The sequence below is a fragment of the Pleurodeles waltl genome, chromosome 11 (assembly GCF_031143425.1).
Source record: "Pleurodeles waltl isolate 20211129_DDA chromosome 11, aPleWal1.hap1.20221129, whole genome shotgun sequence".
Lineage (NCBI taxonomy): Eukaryota > Metazoa > Chordata > Amphibia > Caudata > Salamandridae > Pleurodeles > Pleurodeles waltl.
In genome coordinates this window covers 530146176-530161783 of record NC_090450.1, presented here as the reverse complement: position 1 = coordinate 530161783, position 15608 = coordinate 530146176, and positions in this window count along the sequence as shown.

The following is a 15608-nucleotide window of genomic DNA, read 5'->3' as shown; positions in this document are numbered from 1 at the left end:
GTCGTGGTAAATGGAGATTACCCCTTTTTCACATGAACAGCATGTCTCAATCAAACACAGGCAATGAAGGAAATGCAGTAAAGTTTTCAATAGGTTTTATTAACAAAACTGCGTTCTACGATAAGTTGCATGGGCTGCAATGATTAGGATAATGAATAATGCAAGAAACAGAATTGTGAACACGAGAGTCATTAATACAAAGACCCCCACCATCTTGCAATAACATGAATTGGCAGGAGATGTGAAATATGGCCTATTACCCTAGCATGATGAACCTAATCCCTAACCTAAAGAAAGCTGGGTGTGTTAAACCTAATCTGCCAATGCCATGTCCATGAGAAGAACCCCACAACCCTCGTTACCTTGGAATGAGGTCTCTAGCTCAGACTCCGTAGGGACACGAAGACTGGGTCAGCGTCAAAAGGACCTCCGCATCAATAGCAGCGATGGCATCTGGTCGGAATCCCTCTGATTATCTGTCTAAGTGAAGTGCATTTATACAGATCTGCTTGGACCCCTGACATAGGTCTGTTCCCAAACAATAGAGAACAAGACATGCTTGGGGCGGCAATTTGTGTAAACAATTCCCTTGAAGTCGTGAAGAGGGAAAGTACCTAATGTGAATACCTACAGTTTGTTTATCTTTGTCACTTTATAGTGACGCCTTAGCGCGGTGGCACTGATAACGTGAAACTAAAACATTGGCCTAACTAGAAAGAATGCAGCCATCTTGGAAACATATAATTAAATAATTGCGCTAAAACAAAGCAAGCTAAGTAGGGTAAAAGTCACTAGGTTACGGGGGCACAGGTCCACAAGCCAGAAGGCTAAGTTAACTCCTGTTCCCTATTAAATCAAGATAGGATTCACTACAGTTGCCTCTTTATTATCCAGCATTCTTTTAACGTGCTGCCCCGGCTGACATTTGCAGGTTATACTCTCTCCTCACGTCGCTGATCTGTGTTGTGGGACGGACCCACATGTCGCTACTGATGGAAGGGGGCGCTCTAGCAGTACCTGATCTAGAGCAACATTATTCAGCTGCCTAAATACAACAGCCGGTGCTTTGGTTAGTGGAAGAGGGCACCAGGAGAAGTCACTTTTGTGTGATGTGGGGTGGCAGTCTTTCCTGCCTCAGCTACTGCTGTTGGGGTGCCAGGACGTGGAATATATCCCATATTTAGTCAGACATACTGCATTAATATGGGAACGCACAGTAAAAAGTGCTCTGGGCAGGGCTCCATTCACTCAGGATTTGGTTTTCTGGGATCTCCAATCCGTTAGACTACCGGGGGCTTCTGTGGACTTGACCACCTTGAGGGTGAGTGGTTGTGAGGTACTGGGGATCTGTTTCCTAATGAGGAATTAATAGACTTTGATTCTGCATGGGAAAGCTTCCATATAGGGCAAGGCCTATTTTTGCTGCATGCGAGTACTGCAGCTATTTTGAGGGATATATGGCCCACCTTTCCTATGGCCCCAGTTACACCACTCACTTTTAGATGCCTATTAGAGCTGGGTGGGACCAGACACTTAGCATCTCACCTTTATAAGGCTATAATGGTGGACCGTAAGTGGGATCCGTTCCTGGTGCGGGGGTCGGAGAACAGAATCTGGGGGTTCTACTCGAGGATGCCCATTGGCAACCAATGTGTGAGCTGGTGAAGACTGTGTAGAGTAATGCACGTTTCAAACTTCTGCACTTCCACTCTCTTCATCGTACATATTTCACACCAGTGTTAATGCATAGAATAGGTCCTGGTAAGGCAGATTTGTGCCACAGGTGTCACGCCCCAGCAGCCTCCTTCTTGCACATAGTATGGGAATGTCCTGAGGTATATGACTACTGAGGCAATGTGCTTACCAGCGTGAGGTCTGTGGTGCGGACCCCTATGGATATGGACCGTGCTGTCTGCGTGAGGTCTGTTTGCGACATTCGTAGGCCGGAGGACCAAAAAATGGCCTTTAAGTTCCTACATTTGCTGTTGTTATTGGAGAAAGGAACGGGTGGCAATTGCATGAATGAGCCAGGGTGGACTGAGTGTGGAAAGGTGGGCGGTGAATGTGGTTGAAGGGCTAGGGCCGTGGAAGTCTCACTGAGAAGGTACATACATGATGAAAGGGCACAAGAGGACATTCAGGCGTGGGTGGGACTTATGGATAGGCTCATGATCTAGGGGTCACGATCTTCCTCCTCATCAGATGATAATGGGTCATTGGTCTCTGATGATGCATAAAAGGGGACTGTTTCTTTTTATGAGCAGGGAAGACAGACATGGTAGGAGAGGGATAGGCTGTTCTCTCGAAGGGGAAGTGAAAATGTATGTTGGGCAGATCTTCAATGGGATATTAAATTGATTTAACTAATGTAAACCCTTTCTGTGACATGGTGGCATATGGCAAGAAGTTGGGTGCTAGTTGGAACCAGTTTGTATTGATGAAACGAATAAAATATTTCTTTAAAAAACTTTGGTGGTCATTACAACCCTGGCGGACGGTGTTAAAGCGGCGGTAAAACCGCCAACAGGCCAGCGGTAAAAAAATTGGAATTATGACTGTGGCGGGAACCGCCAACAAAGACAGCCACTTTAACACTCCGACCGCCACGGCGGTACAGACAAACAGCGCGGCGGTCACCGCCAACAGACAGGCGGGAGACAATGTACTGCCCACAGTATCACAACCTACCAATCCGCCACCTTTTCCGGGGTGGATTCACCGCGGATAAAAACACGGCAGAAACAGCCATTTCAAAGGGAAAACGCTCACCTCTACACACTCCACGAGGAAGAGGGTCACCATGGAGCCAGAACTCCATATTCTGCCAGCGATAGTCTTCCTGCTCCTATAAGACGATCATCAACGCCGGCGGCGAAGAGCACGGTGAGTACTGCACCTACGACACAGGGGAGGCAAAAAACATGGGGGACACACACCCAACATCCCAACACCCACCCGACCCTCACCCACTACAACACACACACCAATGCATATCTATACATTACAGTAACACCCCCCAACCCCCCCAGAAGAATGCAAACACAAAAGGAAATGAGTTGAACCATTGTAATATTTCAAAATACAGGAAGCAAATATATACATATATACACTATCAACAAAATATACACCACGATTAGTAGTGCAGGTGATGCACCATTCATTGTCCGTGGACCACTGGGCCCAAAATGCATGGGCGAGGCCCACACAAGATACCTGATCAAAACGGAGAGAACACTGCTGGGGCATCAGATAGAAATACAACAGGCACCTCAGGGGGAAGGGAAGGGGGGGCACCTCAGCCGGATGATTGCACCACGCCAGATCCACGAGGGGGCTCCATGCCCATTGATGTCTCCCGGGGAGTGCAAAGCCACAGTCTCTCAAGTCTCTGCAGTGGGTGGGTTGCCACTGTACCATCCTGGGGAGTGCAAAGCCACAATCTCTCAAGCCACAGTCTCCCAAGTCTCTGCAGTGGGTGGGTTGCCCACTGTACCATCCTGGGGAGTGCAAAGCCACAGTCTCTCAAGTCTCTACAGTGGGTGGGTTGCCCACTGTACCATCCTGGGGAGTGCAAAGCCACAGTCTCTCAAGTCTCTACAGTGGGTGGGTTGCCCACTGTACCATCCTGGGAGCGTAAAGCCACAGTCTCTCAAGTCTCTACAGTGGGTGGTTCGCCCACTGCTATATCCTGTGGAGTGCAAAGCCACAGTCTCTCAAGTGGATAACAGTCTCCACTGGTTCTCGAGGGGGCATTGTGCCCAGAGTGCAGCACACACCCCATGACGGTCCAAGTTGCGCCACTGCCCCTGCCGCAAATGGGCTAGCGGTGCATTCCATGGCGGTCTTTGCCCTGTTCAGCGGTCCCTGGCCTGTTCAGCGGTGCTTGCGTTGCCAGTGTCAGACCTGTTCAGCGGTGCATTCCATGGCGGTCTTTACCCTGTTCAGCGGTCCCTGGCCTGTTCAGCGGTGCTTGCATTGCCAGTGTCAGACCTGTTCAGCGGTGCATTCCATGGCGGTCTCTGCCCTGTTCAGCGGTCCCTGGCCTGTTCAGTGGTGCTTGCCAAGGCGGTCTTTCATTGCCCAGCAGGGCTGTGGCTGGCGGTCCTTCATGGGTCAGCAGGGCTGTGGCTTGCGGGCCCTCCTGGCCAGCTGGGCTGTGGCTGGCGTCCTGGGCAGTGACTCTGGCAGTGGCTTCCTGGGGAGTGACTCTGGGGCTGGCGGTGGCCTCCTGGGCAGTGACTCTGGCGGTGGCCTCCTGGCCAGTGGCGATGGGGCTGGCAATGGCCTCCTGGCCAGTGACAATGGGGCTGGCCTCCTGGGCAGTGACTCTGGCAGTGGCCTCCTGGGCAGTGACTCTGGGGCTGGCGGTGGCCTCCTGGGCAGCGGGGATGATGGCGGTCCTCTCTGCCGTGCTGCTCCTCCCAGACTTTGGAGATTTCTTCTGCCCCTTCCCCACCTTGGGAGGAGTCACGGCTGAGTTGACACTCCCCCCGGGACCCTTGTGAGCGGCTTTGCTGGCTGGAGTCTTCCCCCTCTCCCGCCGGGCACTGTCCAACTTCTGGTGCTTCACAGGGGGGGGGCCTGGCTGTGTTGTGGCTCCGTGCCACACTGGTTGTCCTGGTGGCCGGTGCACTCCACATACCTGTAACAACAGGCACCACTGGTCCCGTAGATTTTTTGGCTGAGGTGCTAGTACGAGACCTATGAGTTGGATGGGGGGGGGGGGGGAAATAGGTTAAGAGGGGCCAGGAAAAGTTTTTGGGAGACACTGGGACGGGTAGATGGAGGGGGTTTGGGAGTGGAGGAAGAGGTGGTGGTTGTAGGAGGTGTAACTTTTGTGGATTTGGGTGCAGGTGCATGGGCTGGAGGCTGTCGTGAGGTGGATGGCTGTTGGGTGGGTGTGTGCCTGCGTTTGTGTATCTTGGGAGTGGGCGTCACAGACACACTGGGAGAGGACACAGGGGACGTGTAAATGGGAGTGGGGGTGGTGAGTGCACGTGAGCGGGGTGTGGTGGTGGGTGTGCTGGTGCGGGACGTAGTGGCTGTAGTGGTAGTGCATGCAGGTGTGAATGTAGACAAGACTGGGAGGGAGGGAGGAGGGAGACGACGAGGAGGGGGACACAGTGGAGGCAGTGGATGTTCTGTAGGTGTGTGATGCTTGCGTGAGTGCCTGTGGGATGTGTGGTGCTTATGTTTGCCTGAGCTTCCCTTGTGTGTTGACGTGTATGCATGCTGGTCTGTAGGTGTGCTTGGGATAGGCTGAGGTACAGGGGATTGGGTTGGGGTGGAGGAAGTTGGAGGGGGGAGGCTAGACACAGGGACAATGGCTGCCATCAGTGCTGAGGCCAGAGTTTGCAGGGTTCGATGAAGGGCAGCCTGACCAGAATGAATGCCCTCCAGGAATGCATTTGTGTGTTGCAATTCCCTTTCTACACCCTGGATGGCATTCAAAATGGTAGACTGCCCAACAGTGAGGGACCTGAGGAGGTCAATGGCCTTCTCACTGAGGGCAGCAGAGGTGACTGGGGCAGGGGCTGAGGTGCCTGGGGCGAAGGTGATGCCCACCCTCCTGGGTGAGCGGGCATGGGGCGAAGGCTGAGGGGCTGCTGGGAGGGCGGTGCTGGTGGGGGGGTGGCGGCTGTACCTGTAGAAGTGGGGGGCACAGATTTTGCCGCCACCACAAGGGAGCTCCCATCGGAGGACGAGTCTGTGTTGCTAGTTGCAGATCCTGTGACCGCAGTGGTGCTCGCCTCGCCCTCTGTCCCACTGGTGTATTCTGAGTCCATGGTGGGGGCCTCCATGGCCATGTGGGATGCAGCTCCCTCGTGCTCCGGTGCCACTGTACCTCCGCCTGATGATGCTGATGCACACAAGAACAGGGAGACCACAAAAAGGGGGGGGGGACGACAGAAGAAAGACAGGTTGAGTGCATGGCTTACCGCTACCGTTGGCGGACAATACAGACACAGCAGACCCCTGCACTACGTCGCGCTGTTGGGCTCTGCAGATGCAATTCCTGGGATATGGCCTACATAGCTATGGTTGACATCTGCACACATAGATGACACAAGGGCATGAATACCTGTACTTGGCACTCTACAGAGGTGGGGTGGGGTGCCACATGGCCTGCATTACGGAGGGGCCTAGCCTACGGAACTCGCCCTGGCCTAGGGAAAACCACAGCCCTCCTCCCCCACCCAGACACCTTCACTGCGCGCAAAGTCCGCTGAATGATAGTGTACTCACTCCCTTGTGTCTGCTGTGATGCCCTCAAGCGCCCATCCAACTCAGGGTAGGCCACCGCCAGAATCCTGAACATCAGGGAGGTCATGGTTTGACGGGCACCCCTCCCACATTGGGAGGCCATCCCCAGCTGAGCCTCCGCCGTCTTCTTGCTCCAGCGGCGAATGTCCTCCCATCTTTTATGGCAGTGGGTGCTCCGTCTGTGGTGGACCCCCAGGGTCCGGACGTCCTTGGCGATGGCACGCCAAATATCCTCCTTCTGGTGGGCGCTGACCTACATGACATGTACAGGGGAAGAAGAGAAGTCATTAACAACTGCACCGTCTAAGTGATTGGCCCCCCTCCCTACCCTTGCCATGTGGCACATGCATTCACAGTCCTTCATGCACGCAGAACTGTGCCCCCTTCCTTCTTACAACCAGCCCTCTCCACACAGGCATAGCCCATACAACATGCTCCCTGTGTACTTACCTGTTGGTCTGGAGGACCGTAGAGTTGCGTGTACTGGGGGAGGACCCCGTCCACGAGCTTCTCCAACTCCTCTGCAGTGAAGGCAGGGGCCCTTTCCCCAGACGCACGAGCCATTGTCTCTTCCAGACCGAGGTCACAGCAGCACTTGCAGTGTAGGTCCTCTCCTGTCGAAGATCAGGTATCGAGTGATTGAACAGATAGAAAATGGCGGTCACGTCCGCGGCGGTGCGTACCATCACCGCCGGCGTACATCGTCATTGGCTCCTGGGACCCATAGGGTCCAATGTTAACCAATGCAGCATTGCGCCGCAGTCTTCGACCGCCTACCGCGCCGGTGTACAATGCCAGCGCAGTTACCTCACATCCCATTGTCCCACTTTAGAGGTCAGGCAGCCGCCATTTCAGGGGCCCACATGCCCTAATTACCAACTGCGTCACACAGACCTAGGCCTTGTCACACAACACAAATACAGGCCACATTTTGTGTATGAATGGTGTTCTGTGTAGACTGTGGGTACATACCTCTGAGTTGTTTGACTCTGTGGTCGCTGTTGTCATTCCTAGGCAACGTCTGCTGGGACATGTGAGGAGATGACGGAATCCTCCGGTGTACCGACCGCTGGTGGACCTGTCGACAATAGAGGAAAGACATTTGATCATCACCTACAGGTTTGACCGTGCCACAATCCAGGAACTGTGCACCCAGTTGGAGCCAGACCTGATGTCAGCAATCCGCCATCCCACAGGGATCCCCCCTCAAGTGCAGGTGCTATCAGTGCTCCATTTCTTTGCAAGTGGGTCATTTCAAACAACAGTGGCCATGGCATCAGGGATGTCCCAGCCTATGTTTTCAAACGTGTTGTCCAGAGTGTTGTCTGCCCTGCTGAAACACATGCGGAGCTACATCGTTTTCCCTCAGGTGGAGGATTTGCCTACAGTGAAAGGTGACTTCTATGCCCTTGGACATATCCCTAAAATCATAGGTGCCATTGATGGGACCCATGTAGCTCTGGTCCCCCCCCACAGGAGTGAACAGGTGTACAGGAACCGGAAGAGTTATCATTCGATGAATGTGCAGATGGTATGTTTGGCAGACCAGTACATCTCCCAGGTAAATGCTATGTTCCCTGGCTCTATGCATGACGCCTACATCCTGCGGAATAGCATCATCCCTTATGTGATGGGTCAACTCCAGAGGCACCGGGTGTGGCTATTAGGGGACTCTGGTTACCCCAACCTGTCATGGCTACTCACCCCAGTGAGGAATCCCAGGACCAGGGCAGAGGAACGCTACAATGAGGCACATGGGCGGACTAGGAGGGTGATCGAACGCACCTTCGGCCTCCTGAAGGCCAGGTTCCGGTGTATGCATATGACAGGTGGATCCCTATTCTACTCACCAAAGAAGGTGTGCCAGATCATCGTGGCCTGCTGTATGCTTCACAACTTGGCTTTGCGACAACAGGTGCCTTTTCTGCAGGAGGATGGTCCAGATGACGGTGTTGTGGCAGCTGTGGAGCCTGTGGACAGTGATGAGGAGGAAGCAGAGGAAGAAGACATTGACAACAGGGACTCAGTTATCCAGCAATATTTCCAGTGACACACAGCTGAGAACACATTCCTGCCTACTACAAGTACTTTCACACTTCTACCTCTATCTTGTCTGTCGATTTCAACCAGTATATGGTAACTGAGTTGTACATTTCCCTTACGGTTTCACAGGTGTGGTTTACAAGGTGTGTCATCTGCTTAGATTCCTCATGGACTTGAGATGTGTGACATAGGTATGTTGACATTACATTTGAAAACGCATTTTGTCACTGTCATTGCTCATACACATTTTCTAAATCACAGACTGACTCCAGATTGTGTTGTGCTTCAAGAGTGTTCATTTAAGTGCTAAATATTGGAGGGGGGTTGTAACATGGTGAGGGGTGATGGTGGAGGAATGTCCATGGCAGAGTCCAGTCTATTAGTCTCACAGGTGCATTGCCCATATGGGCATAGGAAGTGGAGCTGGGGCAGTTTAAATATGGACAGGGTTACAAAGTGGGACATTGGGATGACAATCAGGGTGGTCTCATTTCTTGGCGGGGGTCTTGGCATCGTGCTCTGTCTTGTTCCTGGATCTCAGGGACCGCTTGCGGGGTGGTTCTCCATCTGCAGGGGGTGGGGTGCTGGTGTGGTGGTCCTGTGGCGGTGCCTCCTGTCCATTAGCGCCGGCGGAGGTGTTGGACAGTTCATCGCCCATACTAGTGTCAGGGGCCCCTTGGAGTGCCACAGTGTCCCTCCTGGTGTTCAGTATTTCCTTCAGCACCCCTACGATGGTGCCCAGGGCGGAGCTGATGGTTCTGAGTTCCTCCCTGAACCCCAAATACTGTTCCTCCTGCATGCGCTGGGTCTCCTGAAACTGTTGTTTTTGCTTTGTCGCCCTAAGTGGGAAGGGTATGCCCAGACGTGGGTCCCTTGCTTCCCATGTCACTGGATTCAAGCTAGCCTGGCTGATGAGGGGTGAAACCCCGAAACCGGTCCCAGGATGCTTGTTTCCGGTCCAGTGAGGACCTGGCTTGGCAGTTCGGTCTGGACTGTTCCCATGAGGAACAGGGTCAAGACTGATTTGCATATGGCTGGGTCCAAACTGGGGTGGCATGGGGAGCAAAAGAACGATGGATTAAACCCAGATCTATGACTGGGGGTGAGTGTTTGACAATGTTCAGCATTCCGTCCATCACTTGTTGTTTTTGCTTTGTCGCCCTAAGTGGGAAGGGTATGCCCAGACGTGGGTCCCTTGCTTCCCATGTCACTGGATTCAAGCTAGCCTGGCTGATGAGGGGTGAAACCCCGAAACCGGTCCCAGGATGCTTGTTTCCGGTCCAGTGAGGACCTGGCTTGGCAGTTCGGTCTGGACTGTTCCCATGAGGAACAGGGTCAAGACTGATTTGCATATGGCTGGGTCCAAACTGGGGTGGCATGGGGAGCAAAAGAACGATGGATTAAACCCAGATCTATGACTGGGGGTGAGTGTTTGACAATGTTCAGCATTCCGTCCATCACTTGTTGTTTTTGCTTTGTCGCCCTAAGTGGGAAGGGTATGCCCAGACGTGGGTCCCTTGCTTCCCATGTCACTGGATTCAAGCTAGCCTGGCTGATGAGGGGTGAAACCCCGAAACCGGTCCCAGGATGCTTGTTTCCGGTCCAGTGAGGACCTGGCTTGGCAGTTCGGTCTGGACTGTTCCCATGAGGAACAGGGTCAAGACTGATTTGCATATGGCTGGGTCCAAACTGGGGTGGCATGGGGAGCAAAAGAACGATGGATTAAACCCAGATCTATGACTGGGGGTGAGTGTTTGACAATGTTCAGCATTCCGTCCATCACTTGTTGTTTTTGCTTTGTCGCCCTAAGTGGGAAGGGTATGCCCAGACGTGGGTCCCTTGCTTCCCATGTCACTGGATTCAAGCTAGCCTGGCTGATGAGGGGTGAAACCCCGAAACCGGTCCCAGGATGCTTGTTTCCGGTCCAGTGAGGACCTGGCTTGGCAGTTCGGTCTGGACTGTTCCCATGAGGAACAGGGTCAAGACTGATTTGCATATGGCTGGGTCCAAACTGGGGTGGCATGGGGAGCAAAAGAACGATGGATTAAACCCAGATCTATGACTGGGGGTGAGTGTTTGACAATGTTCAGCATTCCGTCCATCACTTGTTGTTTCTCCTGAAACTTGGCCAGGACCGTTGCCATCGTCTCCTGGGAGTGGTGGTATGCTCCCATGATGGAGGAGAGGGCCTCGTGGAGAGTGGGCTCCCTAGCCCTGTCCGCCCCCTGTCGCACAGCAGCCCTCCCAGTTCCCCTGTGTTCCTGGGCCTCCGTCCCCTGGACCGTGTGCCCACTACCACTGTTCCCAGGTCCCTGTTGTTGGGGTGGTGGGTTATCCTGAGTTCCCTGTAGTGGTGGACACACAGCTGATTGACGTGTCCTGGGAACGGAGGTATGGGCCCGCTGGGTGGGTGCTGTGCTGGTGTTACCAGAGGGTGGAAGCTCTGTGGTGGCCTGTGACTGGGTGTGGGGAACCGACTGTCCCGAGACCCTCGATGGTCCGGGCTGGTCATCTGGATCCAGTTGGACAGAGCTGCTGTCATCACTGTGGGCCTCTTCTGTGGGTGGGGTGGAGATGTCTGGACCCTTCTGTCTGGTGACGTTGGGTAGTGGTCCTGCAGGGGTAAAAGCATGATTATTGCATCTGTGTGTGTCATGGTGTGCAATGGGTGGGTGACCCTGTACCCCAGTGCTAGCATTACTGTGTGGGGGCTTGTGTGATGATGGTTGAGGGGGGTGTTATGGGTATGTGCAGTGGGCATGCTTTAGTGATGGGTGTCCATGCTTTGGTGTTGCATGCAGGTCTTGGTGTTGGGATGTGTGGTTTGTGTTATTAGTACATTAGTGAGGAGTTGGAGTGATAGGGGAGGGGGCGAGGGTGGGGGTCTGTGATAGCATGCAGGTAGGGTGGGGGATGAAGTAGTTAAAGGGTTGACTTCCCAGAGTCCATTCCTCCACCTACTCCTGCGAGGCCCTCAGGATGCAGAATCTCCAAGACCTGCTCCTCCCATGTTATTAGTTATGGGGGAGGAGGTGGGGGTCCGCCGCCAGTCCGCTGTACCGCAATGTGGTGTCTTGAGACCACGGAACGCACCTTCTTCCATAGGTCGTTCCACCTCTTCCTGATGTCGTCCCGATTTCTTGGGTGTTGCCCCACTGCACTGACCCTGTCTACTATTCTTCGCCACAGCTCCATCTTCCTTGCAATTGAGGTGTGCTGCACCTGTGCTCCAAATAGCTGTGGCTCTACCCAGACGATTTCCTCCACCATGACCCTGAGCTCCTCCTAAGAGAACCTGGGGTGTCTTTGCCGTGCCATGGGGTGGTGTAGGTGATGTGTGGGGTGGTGTATGTGGTGATAAGTGTGGTGATATGTAGTGGTGTGTGGTGTTTTGTGCGTGGAAGTAGTGTGGGTGATGGTCTGGTGTGCCTGTGGATGCTTGGTAGTAGTTTGTAGTGTCTCTCTATGGCCTTCTCTCTGTAATTGTGGTCGTAGGGGTTTTTGGGTGATGTGGGTGTGTGTTTTATATTGTATTGGGTGTGTGGGAGTGGTGTGTGTATATGTGTATCAGGTGTGTGTATTTCGAATTGTCCAATGTGGCAGTGTTTTGTAGAAGTGTGTGTATTTTGAGCGCGGCGGTGTGTACCGCCAATGGGATACCGCGGTTGAAAGACCGCCGCGTGGATTCGTGGGTCGTGATAGTGTGGGCATTATTCTGTTGGCGTGACGGTGTCGGTTCTGTTTTCACCAGTTTATCACTGACCTTTGGTGTGGCGGACTTGTGTGGGTGTCTGAATTTTGTCGGATTCCGAGATGTGGGTCATAATAGCTGTGGCGGAATTCCGCGGCCGCGGCGGTGTGTTGGCGGTCTTCTGCACAGCGGTAAGCGGCTTTTACCGCCAGTGTTGTAATGAGGGCCTTTGTGTCTAGCCTTCACCCCTGCTTTTGCTAGTCCTCTCCAAATCCTCCTAGGCACTAACTCAGTCTAAAAATATGCATGTTAGACCAAAATCTCCAGAATGCCAATAAATCACTTTTTATGGCTTTAATACGTTCTAAACCCGAGAGCTGAATCAGGTTGTTCCACCCTAAATGAAACAAAAAATATTTGGACAGAGCCTCGTCATCACCAGCTCAGACAACCATGGCAACAAATGCCCCCATTCCATACCACCTATTCCCCACCATTCAATATAAAAATCATTGGTACAAAAACCCAAGGTCTCTTATCTGCTTCCTCAGCTGCCCATCAAACAAAGGAGTGACTGATGATCACAGTGGAGAAGACAGTGAAAATTGGAACCGGAATGCAACCAGAAACAAAGAAAAAATAGCTGCTAAGCTGCAATTTAAAACAAACCTTCAACTTGTTTAATGTAATGAATACAACATTCTGATCACCATCTTCCCAACCTCATCTTTTCCTTTAGTAAAAACCCTAGTCTATTCGCCTCAGAAGCAGCCCCAAACCTAGAAGAGGCTGTGCCAAATTTCTTACCATAAATTTCAGCTTGCACGAAAGCCTATCGCATTACTGCTAAAACCTGAGAGACCTCCAACATACTCCCAGCCGCATGACATAAAACCATATCTCCTTGTGGAACTATTGCCCTATGAAAAGTTTGCCTAGCCTCCACTGGATGCTTCAAATCTCCTATGCTCCTCAGAATCAATTTCACTCCCTTGCCCATTTGATCTGTTTTTGATATATTCAACCATAGTGACAAATTGTCATCCTCCAAGCACACCTCTGAGAACCCTATGCTTATGTCTTTCTTCCTTCCCAATAATCCTAAAATATTAACTGCTCCTAAGTATAACCACATGATGGATAGCTTAAATAATAGAACTTCAAAACCAGAACTGCATGAAATTGGCAAGCCTTTCTTTAGTATCACAAAAAGCTGCATCAGTTTGGGTTCTCTTGTCCTGTTTTTTCTTCCTTTCTCTTTGGCTCAACCTTGCGGTATCCTCCTACCCATTTCACCAGCTGACGGCTCATAACCCTAGAAGCACTTGGGCCCATATTTATACTTTTTGATGCAAACCGGCGCTGGTTTGCGTCAAAACTTTTACCGCCGGGTAATGCCATTCCTACGCGTCATGCGGGTGCCTTATTTAAGGAATGACGTTAGCTGGTGCTGCGGACTGGTCAGAGTAAAAAAAAATTACTCAAACCAGGCAGCGCCGGCGTAGCGGAAAATGGGGGTTGTGCATCAAAAAGTGGTGCAAGTGAGGTTTAAGGCAAAAATCATGCCTCAAACTCGACTTGCGCCATTTTTTGACGCACAACCCCCATTGAAATGGCTTCTGTCTTAGCAAAGACAGGAGTCATGCCCCCTTGCCCACTGGCCATGCCCAGAGGACTTCTGTCCCCTGGCATGGTCATCGGGCACAGTGGCATGTAGGGGGGCCCAAATTAGGCCCCCCTATGCCACTTTAAAAAAATAAAAAAAATACTTACCTCAACTTACCTGTACTTACCTGGGATGGGTCCCCCCATCCATGGGTGTCCTCCAGGGGTGGGCGAGGGTGGCAGGGGATGTCCCTGGGGGCAGGGAAGGGCATCTCTGGACTCCTTCCATGATCAGAGACCATCGAAGTGAGCCCACAGGTCCCTTAACGTCTGCCCTGACCCGGGCTTTAAAAAAACGCTGCAAATCAGGTTGTGCGTTGTTTTTTAAGGCCCACCCCCTCCTGTGCGTCAAAATGACGCTTAAGAGTAAATAAGGCGCACAGGTCTTAAAGTCATTTTTTGGGTGGGAAAGCCTACCTTGCATGTCATTAACACAAGGCAGTTTCCCGCATCCAAAAAATGACGTACTCAGAGGAATTTTGACGTCCGCAGGCTCAGGCGTCAAAGTTTAAATATGGTGCACGGTTTGCGCCGCATGTGCGTCAAAATTTTTGACGCACATTCAGTGCAAACAGAGTATAAATATGCCCCTTGGTATAAAAAGTCACATCAGAAAATTGGGTAGTGCGCTTTTCCCAATGTTAGTCAGTATAAACCAAACCACATCATCTCTTCTGGCTTACATGTTCTAAAAATTGCATTGTCTGCTAAAAAATGCTCTTCCAAACTTGCTACTCTCATTTCACCGTTCACCAAACCATAGAACCTTGTGACTGAAGGAGACAAAGCATCTGCTAGATTATTGACCTCACCTAGCACATGTCTAGCACTGAATACAATAGTAAACATTAGGCAACCTAAAATGAAACACTGTAACTACATTAGCAGTCTCTTTTCCTTAGCTTTTTGACAGTTCACCAATTACACCAGTCTCATTATCAACATTAATTGTGACAGTGTTATGTGCTAGCTCAGCCCACTACAAAAAAAGTGCCACCAACAAAAGAAAAGAACTCAAGAAGTGCAGTACGTCTTCTACCCTCTCTCCATGATCTTGGCCCTTTCTCTGAACACCCTCTACCCTCCACCAACAAGCCATAGCCGTCCATGCCGGCTGTGTCAGAAAAAGTCTGAACGTGCAATGCAAAATCCTCTTCCAGTGACCACGTAGTGACAACATTGAAGTGCTTAATGAAAATCAGCCAGGTTTCAAGATCCCCTTATTCTCCAGCTGAGATCCATATTCTGTGATGTGGCAATCTCACACCTGACATGGAAAAGCAAAAACGCCTGCAAAAAGCCCTAACAGCTCTTACCACTCTGCATGCAAAACTAAGATGTCCTAGCAGTTATTGAACATTCTGCAAGGCAAGTTTTTTAGCCAATTCCAGTAGTAACATGAGTTCTTCAATCTTATTTTGTGGTAACCTTGCTTCCATTTGCCGTGCCCAATTTATGCCCAGAAAAAACAATGAAGTGTCAGGCCTTCAGTCTTTCGGGGGCCAGAGGCCTCCTAAATCTTTTGCTGAAGTTTCAGATGCCCTCCAGGCCACACTGCATGATCCAGGACCCCTCTAGCCCAAAAACAGAGAGTCATTTAGGTAGTGAGTGACCAACTGATGTCCTAATTTGACTGCAAAGCACCACTTTAAGAAGGTACTAAAAGCTTCAAACAACTTACAAGAAATAGCACAACCAGTGGATAACATCTTGTCTACAAACATGTGTCCAATAAATTGAATACCAAGTAAACTAAAATCAACCGGGTGACCAGGTTGCAGACGAAAGGCTGACTTTATGTTCCATTTAGCCAGTTTTGTCCCAACAACACACAACTTACCAAGCCAATTGCCATGGTATGTAATGCAAGTTTCATTATAACTGGCTATGAAATCATTCAGTGAACTTCCCCAGCCCATGATAAATTGTGGATCATCCTGAATTC